The 13564-nt window shown below is 35.5% G+C and overlaps 1 protein-coding gene across 2 annotated transcripts in view; it reads left to right on the top strand.

The window, feature by feature from the left end:
- Positions 1 to 13564, top strand: part of NDUFAF2 (NADH:ubiquinone oxidoreductase complex assembly factor 2) — a 64599-nt gene that overhangs the window by 21829 nt on the left and 29206 nt on the right. The window lies entirely within an intron of this gene.

Raw genomic sequence — 13564 nt, 5'->3', positions numbered from 1 at the left:
TTTCTGAATGCATTAATTTAGTATTCCTGTTAAAAATGCATACTTATTTGACATGCTAACAACTTCCAAGATTATATTGGAAAGAAAGTAAACTACACTTGCTTAGTAACTGTAACTATGGTGCCAGAAGATGGCACTCAAGAATATTTAACATATTTTAGGCTTTGTAGGATCAAATTTGTTCATATTGTCCTATGGTGATTTCTGTTTTATGCAGTTCTATGTGTTGCCTGTTAACACTGCTTTCAAATTTCTTGCCTAAATTTTCAAGTACTTCAGTGTTTTCAGTTTCGGTAGGAAGCCTAGAAGTTGGCTCATCTGAGTCCACACGAAAATTGCAAAATTCTACACCTCTGTGTCTTAGATGAAGTTTAATCAGCTCCTTTGGAAGTACTTCATATCTGTGATTTAATAAAGCATAATGGCCTGGAACTTGAAAGATAGGAGTAAATTGGAAATAATTGTTTATATGTTGATGAAAGATTTTAAAATAATGCAAGATAAAACCTTAAGCTGAATGGGAACAAATATCAAATCACAGAGGATTAATATTATTAGAATGAATTCTTTGTGCCTATCTTAGGCATGTGTTACAAGGGTACTGTCAGTAGTGTTCTGCATATTTTGAAAAATTGAACCAAACTTTCCTGTTATGCCTCCCTTCCCTTCTGGAAAGCACTAAAGATGAACGTAACAAAATAATAAAATATTCAAGAAGCTGTTATAATGCAAGTTATAATACAGCCAGTAGCTGCCATTCTTACTACCTGTCCTAACAAAATCTGTAGCTACACTCAGGTGCTAAAACTTGTGACTGGAAACTGTGTATGTGACAGAATATTTGCTTCGCTATACAAAATGACTGGTGTTAGAGAAGAGCTTGGTGTGTGCTTTTGTTTTTCTGTTAAAGCTAATAAATATTTGACCATGTCAGACTGAAAAAACGCCCTTCAGTATTGTTTGATCAGGAATGTTGTGATTGAATGAAGCAGAACCAGAGTTCGGTTGAAATCGTTTTTTTTTTTTTTTTTTTTTTTTTTGGGGGGGGGGGGGGGGGGGGAGAATGAGTGTGTAAGAGAGGGAGAGAGATATATATGCCTTAGCAGGGAACTTGTATTCTAAGAATAACAAGTTTATAAGGATTAGTTTTATGGGTATGCTTGGAAGGGGGGCACAGTAGTTGTCACTGAGGAAGTTGCCCTTCTGGTCTGTATTATTTACGGAAAGAGATTTCGCATAGTATATGTCCCATTAGCTGCTTGCTAGTGTTCTTTCCTTGGACCTTTTTATGAAACAAATATGATTTTTTGGCCTAGAGTAGTTCTCTCACATGTTTTATACATGCATACATTGCACTTCAGGCTAAGAACCCAATCGGGGAAATTGTGAAGATGAGTTAGTTTTGAGAGTTTGGAAATAAGATCAAATTTCAGATCATTCCAGTTCCCACAAAACAGAATGCAGTGCAGGTAACTCAAGCCCCACACACATTGCCTTAGTGAAACAAATGCCGAAGTGACTTTATTAAGACTAATAAAACTTCAGGGTTGTTTTTCAGGGAGTTATTCAGTAGCTAACCATTCTAAGGTTTGCCCCATTCTGAGAATTAGCTGGATGTTCTGGGGCTTACAAACAGAAGGTGCCACACTGAATTTTTAGGTAAACTGAATGATACCCAGATATTTTGAAAGAGATTTTATTGATGCATTGGAAAGGAAATGGTTTTCTGTGATAGGCTAATAGTAAGGTCCACCCTCCGCCTCCTCAACACACCAATATTCATCTCTGGAGAGAAAAAAACAAAGATAACTAATTCATAACTTTAAGATTTGTCTTTATCAAACTATGATTTTTTTTTCATTGTGAATGATTTTTTTTTTAATGTAGAAAGTCTGTTTATTATATTCCCATCTGTCTCATTTGCTTGACAATTGGAAATGTAATATTTTTACATATTTCGTGTTAGTGTCTACAAAAGAGAGGAACAAATTTTCTTTTAAAGCAAAATACTTAAGTTACTATAATATACCTGTTATGTTGTATGTTCTCTTTAAGCTACTGTAAGAAATAGCGGTTGAATGAGAAATTGTATTCTGTTTTACTGTATTCAGCGAATAGAGAACTGTTCAGAACTGTATAAACAATTCAATCAGTCATTTAATATAAATGGAGATTTAGAAGAAAGAGAAACCATCTCTGTGAACTTAACTTGCTCTCTTTGAATATTTGACAATTTCGACACTATAGAAAATACTTTGTTTTATTGCAGCTAATTTTGATTTTTATCCCTGCAAAATACTGTGAAATGAATAGTGAGTTCAAATAAGTGACTGATTTTGAAAAGCTTTTAGAATGTATTGAAGGCCTTTATATTTTATTTTACTGCTAGAAGGAATAAAAATGTAATTTTTTGTGTAAAAAAAGATTGTTTTTCATGGATTATTATTTAACCCTACCTGTAGTAGGGAGAGCTAATGAGGGGAAAAATGACTTGTCTCAAGCTGGTAGACAGTATATCTGGGCTAGCTCTATTTTAGTGCAGCTCAAATTCTAACATGAGAAAATTGCAGAAATTTACAATTCAAAGTATGTTTCATCAGGGAGAAATCCACAGATTGTTTTGACAGTCAGTTAGAAATTCAGCATGAAGATGGACGTCTCATGAAATTTGCAGCTGCTGATTGAATTTATATTTCCATAAAGGCCATCAACAGTAGCAGCCTGCAGGGAAAGTGGGGGGGGGGGGGGGGGGGGAAGGAGGAAATGACAAAAACTGTGAGGCTAGCGTTTTTCCTCAGCCTTAAAGTAGCAAATTACTTGTAATAAGGTCTTACACTGACCAGGATTAAAGAGAAATATAGGCAGCCAGAAGGGGATGATTTCTCAGTTTAATTGATTTGAACTAAAAATGTCTGAATTTGATATTTAAATATATGTTTAGTCATCTGTACAGTATGTAAAATGCAGCTACAAGTCAAAAGTGCCCTTAAACTGAAAAATAAGACTCTTGCTGGTAATTATAGAAGGTTTATCATACAGGTAATTTTATTTTATTAAAAATTCCCAGGGTAGAAAATGAGTGTTATGTGCAAAAATTTTTGCCTTTATTAAGGGGTAAAAATCTCATCTCTCTCCTGTGTGTGCTTCTTCCATCTCATTCATATACATACTCTCATATCTCTCTGTGTGTATAAGTGTTTGAGTATCAACTCTCATTAAGCTTATCATTTTAAAAAGTAAACATTCATTCACAAAAACAAGTTCACATTATCAAAACCATTGGTAAGAATGCCACTGAGACAAGGCATAATATCATAGAACAAGTTTATCTTTCATTTAGAATGTTTTGTATAATTGCTTATATTTCCATATTAGAAACTGGGGGAGTAGGGAAGGTTACGTATTTTTGAAGTTTTTCTGTTTTTGATAGAAACAGTGTCATTTTTAGCATCCTTAGGAGACTGCAACTCCCTGATTGTCCATGTTTCAGAATACCTGTGTATCCTAAGACTACTGGAAAGTTGGACATTGAGGCATTTTCTTTCATCTCAGTGCACAGGAATTTATTCATGGAACTCCACCTACCTTGCAAGGCAGCTATACCCATAAAGTTGTATTCAGATGCCTTCTCCTTGTTGTTAATGGTCTGTATCTGTGCCATCCTACGCTGTCGTTCTGTCATGTCTGCAAGTTAAGCAAGGCCAGCAAAAATATTGTTGAGCTCAGAGACCTAAATTTTCCAGAAAAAAGAGGGTTCTCTGTAGTGGGCATAATTTGTTTTGGTACCTTTTATTATATTAGCTATTTTAAGGTATCTCCAAATTGTATTTAATCTTTACATCTTGCATGCCAAATCTCCCTAAAAAATACTGAAAATAATACTTGATGTCCTAAATGGCTGTGTGATTTCACTTACTTCAATGAAGAGTTGCACTTCAGTAAGATGAAACACAACTTGTGCATCTTGATTTAGTGCAGATGTTCAGAACAGTTGAGATATTTAAGAATAAAAGAGCTTGTGTGACATCTTAAATACATAGTCTTCATGTTTTTATATTTAGCTGCTCAAATTAGAGAAAGAAATTGGAATAAATTAGTTAGAATTCTGATGAAGTTAATCCAGTAGCTTTGAAGTAGTGAGAATCTCTATGAAAATCCTTATTTCTGAGAGTACATTTCAGAGATTAGGTTGGTTAAGTGTAGTAAAGTAACTGTACTTTTGTTTTTTGCTTCTAAAAATTAAAATAAAGTTGAGGTGTCTGCAAGTCTTTGAAGTACCTGGTGAAATTATTTGACTGTAGAGTTTATAAAAATCACAACTTGTTCTTTTAATGATCATAAACTCTGTATATCAAACCCTTAGCTTCTGGCTATCAGAAGCTATGAGAGTCCAAAAACCCTGCTATCCCAAGGCAATCTTTCATCTTTTTGATTCAATTACCAACATAAAGGCTTTCATGTAGAAACTTTTAGATGAAGTTACTGGCTACAAGAGGTGCAATTAGAACTTTAACTTCAAGCAGCACAATACTCTACAAAAATCAACAGGCCTGCAACTGAGAGTTTAAATACTGGATTGTGCTGTGAAAATGTAGACTTCAATATTTGCTGGTAACTAAACATTTAGAAAGTTTTTAAAGCTAGAGCTATGGAAGTAGAAAGCAAATAAATTGCTAAGTGGAGTGTGCATATTGCTTTTTGTGTGTACTTTTGTTTTCCTAATTTCCAAAGTGACAACGGAAACTTAAATTTGAGGAGAAGAATCTATTTGCAGGCTGACTCAGTGCAAAAAACCTTTGACTTTCAGATAGCTTTTAGTCCTGTTTACAGTCTATCCTTTTCCTGTTCTTCAGAGTTTGGAAAGCAGCTGCTATACCATGGCTTTTTAAAGGTTTGATGGGGTATTTTTTTCTCCTTTTATATTTCTATTACTTTTCCTCTATCATCTACACTATTCTGAGCAAAACAAAAGCAGCTAAGATGTGATTCTTGCAGAATCAGCGTTGTTGGAAAACAGTTTTAAATAACTGTTTAACTTAAAGAAACAAACTTTTCAGGCAGGGGTTTAAAAGTAACCTAACAATGTAAAGTATGAATTAAATTAGGCAAAAATTTTCAGGTCTTGAAAGACAAATGATTTCACTTTATTAATGCCAATCTACTAATTTATTGTACTCTTTCATAAGTATTATTTGATTTCAGTAAGCAAGCACCAGTTCGTTTGCCTTTTTTTTTTCTTTGAGTGCTAATGAATTAAAAATTTGATTCAACTACTGACTTTATATGTTAAGAGCTATAGAGTTATGTACTAAGCTGAAAACAGCATTCTTTTAATCATGTATATTACTAATTATACTTTCAATCTATTTTCTATTCTTGAGACTTCAAAGATATGTGAAAAAGCAGACCACTGTAAGCAGACTTATTATTGTAAGTATAAACAAATTTGAAATCAAAGTGAAATACAATGTCTGGGCACTTCCGCTCCCCCCAAATAACAACAAAAAAACCCTAGGAAAAGTTACTGAATTTGTGTATCCACTATTAAACTAATGAGTTGAAAATGCATTTAGGAAGTTGTTTCTAAACTAGTGTTCACCGTTGTTTAGATATCTCATTTTAAGTATCTCTTTTTCAGTTCTCATGTGCCTTAAGCTTAAATTAGGATACAAGAATAAGGTGGTGAAGGTTTTTTTTTTTTTTTTTTTTTTTTTTTTTTTTTTTTTTTTTTGCTTGTAATCAGTCTACCCAGTTGAGGGTTAAATGCTGTAGAATAATTAGTATAAATTAGAAAGAATGGGACATATTGGAGCTGAGATACTAGCTTTAAATTGAGATGAATACCTGTGTCATAGTATTATAGATATGGAATTGTCTTTAAGCTCTTTTCAGCAATTTTTTTTTCTTATAGGCCCAAGTAAGGCATTTTTTGTTTATGGGATAAGGTAATCAAGTTCAGAGTGAGTTTATCATAGAATCAATAAGGTTGGAAGGGACCTTATCTGAGTAAATATTTATGCTTTTAAGTTGGAAATAACTGGTGATAATGGATACTTTTTTGAACTCACTGCTGCAATATGTACTTGCTGTATAATATCAGTATTCTGAAGCACGATTTATAATTTGTACATTTTTGTGATAGATTGAGTTGTCAGTTCAATGTACATGCTTAGTTCTGGCAGTGTGTTTGCTCTTCTCTGCTTCTTACAATACCTTTTTTTTTTTTTTTCTTTTTTTTTTTTTTTTCCTCCTGGCTTCAGTGTGATTCTTTAGAATTGGTTTGTCTCTGATAACATCCTCATAGGCAAGCTCAGGAAGTGCAGGGTAGATGAGCAGTGAGATGGACTGAGAACTGGCAGCAAGGGAGAGCTCAGGGGGTTGTGATCAATGATGCAAAGTCTAGTTAGAGGTAGGAAGTGGTGTAACCCAGGGGTCGGTACTGGGTCCAGTCTTGTTCAACTTATTCCTCAATGACTGGATGAAGGGACAGAGTGCACCTGCAGCAAGTTTGTGGATGATACAAAACTGGGAGGAATGGCTGGTACACTAGGAGAGAGAGTTGTGTGGAGAGGAACCTCATGAAGTTCAGCAACGGCAAGTGCGGAGTCCTGTACCCAGGGAGGAATAACTCCATGCACCAATACAGACTGGGGACTGGCAAGCAGCTCTGCAGAGAAGGACCTGGGAGTGCTGGTGGATAAGTTGACATGAGCCAGCAATGTGCCCTCGTGGCCAAGAAAGCCAATGGTCTCCTGGGGTGCATTAGGAAGAGAGTTGGTGGCAGGTCAAGGGAGGTGATCCTGCCCTTTTGGCTCAGCCCTGGTGAGGCCATATCTGGAGCACTGTGTCCAGTCCTGGGCCCCCCAGTATAAGAGAGATGGAGCTACTGGAGCAAGTCCAGCATAGGGCTATGAAGATGATTGGGAACAGGAGCATCTTTCATGTCAGAAAAGGCTGCGAGAGCTGGGCCTGTTTATCCTGGAGAAGATAAGGCTGAGGGGGGATCTTATACACATTGATAAGTATCTGAAGGGAGGGTGTCAAGAGTATGGGACCAGACTCTTTTCACTGATGCCCAGCAACAGGACAAGAGGCAGCAGGTACAAACTGAAGTGCAGGAAGTTCTGTCTGATCATGAGGAAAAACTTCTTTCCTGTGAGTGTGACTGATCACTGGAGCAGGTTGCCCATAGAGGTTATGGAGCCTCCTTCCTTGGAGATATTCAAATGCTGTATAGACAGGGCCCTGGGCAGCGTGCCCTAGGTGACCCTACTTGAGCAAGAGTGTTGGAGTAGGTGATCTCCAGATGTCCCTTCTAAACCATTCTGTGATTCTGTGAAAGCTTACTCTGAGCAGAAGGGCTATCTTAGGAATTAAAAAGAAAAAGGAAAAAAAAAAAAAAAGAAAACACTTCAGGAGTATTTTGTATACAATATGAGTAAAATATTTGGATACAAAATTCAATGAGAATGTTGTAAGACCCAGTTGTCAGTTCAGGGGTTGCAAAGCCCCTGCATGCGCACTTAGCTTTAGTAGAATAACATTTGTCCTGTCTGTGTCTATGCCTTTGCAACCATTCATATTGCTTTATCTGAGAGTTTAAGGGAAAAAGCAGTCACTGTTGGTGTCTTACCTACTTGCTTCGATTCTGATAGATTGTTTCATCACACACGAGGTGTACTTTTATAAAATAAATTGTATGGTAAAGTTTTTTTTTGTTTGTTTTTATTTTGTTTTTTGGGGGGAGTAAGATGAAACAAAGTGTTTTATAGCTGGTCAACCCTATCAGACTCTACCATTACCTACTTTTATTCAGTCTTTGTTAGGTATTTTATTCCATTTAAGGTGTACAATGTTTCTTCTGACTGCAGTCAGTCATGCTTAGTGGCTGTCTCTGCAAACAGTTTGCTTGTTCCAGGGTCATACTATATTCACCTCTCCTGTACTATTAAAATTACTTCCACATCTCCCAGGAAAGAGCTCTTACTCCTTAAGATTGCTATCTGGCTTTGTCTTGTCTAGGAGGCTGTCCCTCTGAATGCATGTTAAACTGTTCCCTTTATCATCCTTCCTTTTGAAAATGGTATTTTGGTGGCCGTTGCCCCAGCTAAAGCAGTCAGTGAAAAGCAAGATAAACTGTTAAGGTCCCACAGGTAGTATTCTGTAAGGACCGCATCGTGTTACTTTAGGTTGGCTAATCTTGCTGTTCTTCACAAGTTGTGCCATTGTGGTGGCTATGGCTGAAATGTATCAACTTTTCTACCTATGCACTGTAATGAAAAGCAAGCGCAATAAAATAGCAATATTAATATTTTTAATCCATCAACTGCTATATACAGAATTAGTTATAATTGTGTTCAGACCTTGTATATGACTGAATCTTCTTTGCAAATCTCAAAGCCATAATCCTTTTTAAAAATTTATTAAAACCACCAAAAAAGAGAAATAGCATTAGCTCCTTTAGAGTGTATGTGTGCAGCTAACTATAATAATTGACTTTGTTCTGAAAAATGGAAATACTAAATGGTAGTTTGTAAATGATTTATAATTGAAATATAATTAATCATCCAAACCAGACTGTAACACTGCTGTGTTGGGTCATATTGCTTAATTGATGTTCTCCACAGCTGTAACTTTCTTTTCATTTCATTTACTATTCATACACTTGCTGTCATTTGCCCATTTCTCTTCCCTGCATGACTGCCTTTTTGTTTATCTTCCTGCATTATGTTTTTATTTATAGAGTACAAGTGATTGTATACTTTTTATCTGCTTGCTGAATTCCCTTTATACATGCTAAATCCCCATTTTAAGCTGTTTTTCATACATTTACAGAAAACATTCAGTATTTCAGTCCCAGTTTTATTCACATTTTGACAGTAATTGGTAGAAAACTGTTTCTTGAATCCAATAGACCAAAACAACCAAAAAATGATTGTGAGAAAGCTTCCACATGCCAGAGCACTGAGAATCCATCAGCTATTCAAGGAAGCGGCATTTGTACTAGTATTATTTACACTTTTGTTGCAGACGAGAGCATAATGTTGTGTATTTCCAGTATGCTGCTCGTAGATTCATTTATGAAACAGTGGTTTTTGTGTAAAGGTGTAGTATCTATTAGGCTTAGTGCTATTTTGATGAGGTAGAATGCACAAGGCTTTTCAAAGAACAAGAAACAGAAGACAGATTTCAGTAAATCTTACTGTGTTCCTGAGAGAGTTAGAGGACCAGAATGACAAACAGAAATTTAGCAGGTAGTTTTAGATCTCATTGTTCACTGAGAGAACTTGCTTCAGACAAATTACAATAAAAGATATTTTTACTTCAGTTAACCACTTGCATCTCGGGTACAGCAGGCTTTCAAAAAAACTAAAATTTATGTGAACCTCTATAAAATCCATGGGCTCTGGTCCCTAGTACAGCTACAGGTTCATCTTTTTATTAAGTTTCTGTCCTAAAAAGCAAAATATTACAGAATGGCCTTATCCATATATTTCTGACATAGACGTAGGTAAATACAAGTTGACCACTAACCAGTTCATAACGTTTTGTAGCTTTCCCATTTTATTATAAGCCATTTAGTGTTGGAGAGGAAAACACAATTCTGGTATCCCTTCTAACTGATTTGTACGTCCTACAATGAAAGAAAAAAACTAAAAGAAAAATGGATTTTTTTTACCGTTTTCCGGAGAAGAATGAGAAATCATCCTTATTTCTGAAATTAGAATGTTTAAACTCAAATGAGTTTTACATATAGAAAACATGAATCTGTACAGCTCAAGTAGAGGACAGTTTTCAGATACTTAAAATATAATGGCTAAGGTCTGAAAAGAGCTTCAAAGCAGATACATTCCCTGGAAAGCTTTTGAGTTGAAATCCCAAGAGTACTTCAGTATGTTAGATATTACCTCCCATTGCTTTTACTGTAAATAATGCCGCTAAAAAGATAATGTGTATGTAGGGGTAACTATTAGCAGAGTATCTGGCATAAAAACTTTAGAAAGTGTAGTTTTGCATTAAAATTACCTAAACTAAGGATTTGCACTTGAAACCATTGAAGCTATTTATTTTGCTCTGCTTGCACATTAGTTTATCAGATAGGGAATTTTGAAGCAATCTTTTTGCAACAGACCTGGGCCATGTTCAGAGCCTGGTCAGGTTTATGGTCATTCATATCAACAGAACAGACTCTAGATTTGATAGCCTATCTGTTCAACATACTTAGTAAAAAAATTTTTTTTTGAAGAAATGCTTATTGCATTATGTTATACAATAACGAGAAATGAGGAAATTATGTCATTTTGTGCTTTAAAGGTCAAATGAACTACTAGGTTCTTTTTAAATATATCTTCCCACCCCACAAAACCTTGGGATCTAGTCTATCACTGATTGATTGGCTGGGGTTTTTTTCCCCTTTTTTTTTCTTTTTTCCCATAGACCAAAGTAAAAAGTAGTGTTTTCAGTTAATGATTTACTCAAATAGATTATGCTCTAGAATTCTGATGTTGTTTGTAAAACAGAAATGTATTATTTAAATAAAACATTTATTGTAAAGTCTTTTAAACACCATGAACTTTACATAGCAAAGCTTGTTTTACTTTAGACAAAATACCTGTTTGTTCTTACATGAACAGTTAAGAGACGTTTAAACACAGTTGCTATAATCCAGATGGAAACTGTTAAACTTCTGGCAATTTTACTTAGAACGTTACAGTCAGTCAGAAATATGATTGTAAATTAAAAAAGAGACTAGCCTGAAAGAAAAGCAAAACACATGTATATTAGCACTTTTTGAAATTCTTCATATTGCATTCATTAATTTAAAATTACTTCTTGGATAGTATTCCTGCTAACTTTTGCTTAATATTTGAATTCTTTGGAAAGATCATCTTAAAGCTTTCAAATCTAATAAGTGGTGAGCGCTTTCTGTAAGGGGCTAACCTTACTAATGGTGGTATGGTGCTATGTCTTACTGAGTAAACTGAATAGAGGGAGCAGAGTTTTAAGAGAACATGAGCTTCTGATTTCAATGAGGTCTTCAGTTGCAGCTCTCTTTAGGAAAGTGGATAGTGAAATAGTTATGAACACTGTACATTCTATAATTGTGCTACCATTCCTGTTGTTTTCCTCAGTAATTGATTGCATCATTATTAGAATGTCTGTTCTATCACCAGCTTCAGAAATTACAGCTTGATGGTGTATCAGTAAGTCTTCTAAGCTGGATTTTTTTTCTGCATTTTTTTTTTGTTGTTCTGAGATTTCTTTCAGACAAGCTTTTGTATTAATTTGGTCACCCTAGTTTTCTGGATAGTATGCAAGACAGAGTTCTGAGAGCTAACAGCCTTCAAAAAATAGCATCAGCTTAAATAAAGGAGAGAGAAGGCATGTCATATGCAGGCATTTAAAAAACAGCCAAAACTTCCGTTAATAAAACCTGTTAAGTACTATTTCTTTTTTTTTTTAAACTCCTTGTTCATACTTTAACAATAGTAAATACTTATTTGAACTCCTTGTAGTGTCTTCTCTCCTGTCATCCTACCCTAGTCCTTCCTAGCTGATCGTATAGTTTTGTTTTCCCAAAATTTCATTAAATCAGTTGTGTGTCTTTATTGTCAATGCTTTGGTTGAATAACTTTCATTTGAATGTTGCTATTATCTGTATTATGTGTTTTATGTTATTGTAACATTTATTGTGTTCTGGAAGGTTAATTAGGCAGTGAGACAGCACATATATATGTTGCCGTAGCCCATTCTTGGCAAGACGGGAAGGAACACACACATCAATGTGATGCAAGTTCAATCCAACTTTATTCCTTTGTCTGTCTAGCTTATATATCTTTTCCAGCAAGCCCATGCGTCCACGCGCCTCGCAAAGCATTTCTGTTAGTTGTCTAGCATTGTCCACGCGCATCTGCTCAGTTTCTAGTTGGCTGCTGTGTTGACTCCTTTTCTGGATGCACGTCCTGTGAGTGATCACAGGCGTCTGCTTATCTTCTTAATCCTCTTGCCCTCAAGGAATTCCTCCTTGGTGACCTTTGAACGGCTTGTTGCTTACTTCAGCTCTTCATGGTCCTGCAAGATAGCCAAGGCCCCGACAATGTGTGTGTGTTTATATGTATGTGTGGATATATGTGTGTGTGTGTGTGTGTGTATATACACACATACACATACATATATAATACATCACTGGCTGGATGCATACATTGAAGCAATTAAGCAAAAATATGATTACTGTGGACTAACAACCTGTGTAGACTTTTTGGTTTGAGAGGAGAGGAAAAAAAACTGCAGTTTGTGGCGAACTGGAAAATGTTAATCTAAATAACCATTTTTATCTAGGAAGCAGAATCAATTGCAGCTTGTACACTATTGATGTCTTTGGTATCAGCTGTTAAAGATGGTCTTAAAAGCATGGTCTCTACAAGGGTCAGGTTTATTGGAGAGAGGTATATATTGGGGCACTATTATCAAAGTGGCTTACATCTTTTGAGGAAGCTGAAGGATGAGCTTGTTCTATATTAAGCAAAATACAGAATGTACTCATACAAAGCAGCAGAGTCCACTAATGGCAAAATCATTCTGGTTAGCAGATGAAAGATAAAAGTTGGTGTGTAGAATTGAAATGAATTAGTGTAATTCTGATTCTAAATAAGGCCTGATTGTTCTTCAGTGTTTACTTTTGGCTGTATTGGGGTAAATAGGGCAGGACTGAGTTTGCCTTTTGCAAGACTGTTCTAAGTCTTTCTTACTTTATAGGAAACTGGCAACAATTTCTTGATCAGAGAGGATAAGGCATTCGATTTGCTTGTAGGCATACAGTACAATAGCAAACATGGTACTGAGCAGTTTTTCCTTTCCATATACCTGTACATAATTTCCCTGGACTGTCTTTCTCAGAAATTGGCAAGATTGCCCATGTTTCAAGGAATAACTTAGGATCTTTCTTCTGAACATACAGTTTTTTGTTTTTATTTCCTCTCCAAATATTAACACATTATGATAGATCAATTGCCAGTTACTGAGTAGTTGTATACTAAACCTTATTTACAAAAACTTCATTATTTGACATTCGCCTGTAAGAAGAGCAGAATCTAGATTGCGTCAAGAAAATTTGAATGGAATTATGTTTGTTAAATTGGTGTCCTGGGTTAAAATTTGGGACCCAATCAGGCTAACCAAATCATAGTGGTTTTGAAATACTATTAGCATTGGTCACTTTTACAAGGATGAGAACTTCTCCAGAGGATCCATCTTAGAAGCTTTTGAAGATTGTTTATACATACAGGTCCGTTTCACTGGGAAGCTGACAGTGGATACTGTCAAGGCATGAAAAGTTCTCATCAATGGAAATCTTCAAAGGAGTAGAGATGTCTTGTGGGATAGCATGAGATGTGCTGCTGTTATGCTAATATCCATTTCTAACAAAAGATGTATATTGTTGGGATATGTCTCTGGGAAAGCTAGCACTCTCTCCTCATTCAAATTTCACATTAAAAATTGACTTATTCTGTGGTGACTATAAGTGCCTCATCACAGTTAAAAACAAAACGTGTAAGGTGTTGAA

The sequence above is a fragment of the Rhea pennata genome, chromosome Z (genome assembly GCF_028389875.1).
Source record: "Rhea pennata isolate bPtePen1 chromosome Z, bPtePen1.pri, whole genome shotgun sequence".
In the NCBI taxonomy this organism is placed as follows: Eukaryota; Metazoa; Chordata; class Aves; order Rheiformes; family Rheidae; genus Rhea; species Rhea pennata.
The sequence above is the reverse complement of the archived record's forward strand: the minus strand, read 5'-3'. Positions and strand labels throughout refer to the sequence as shown.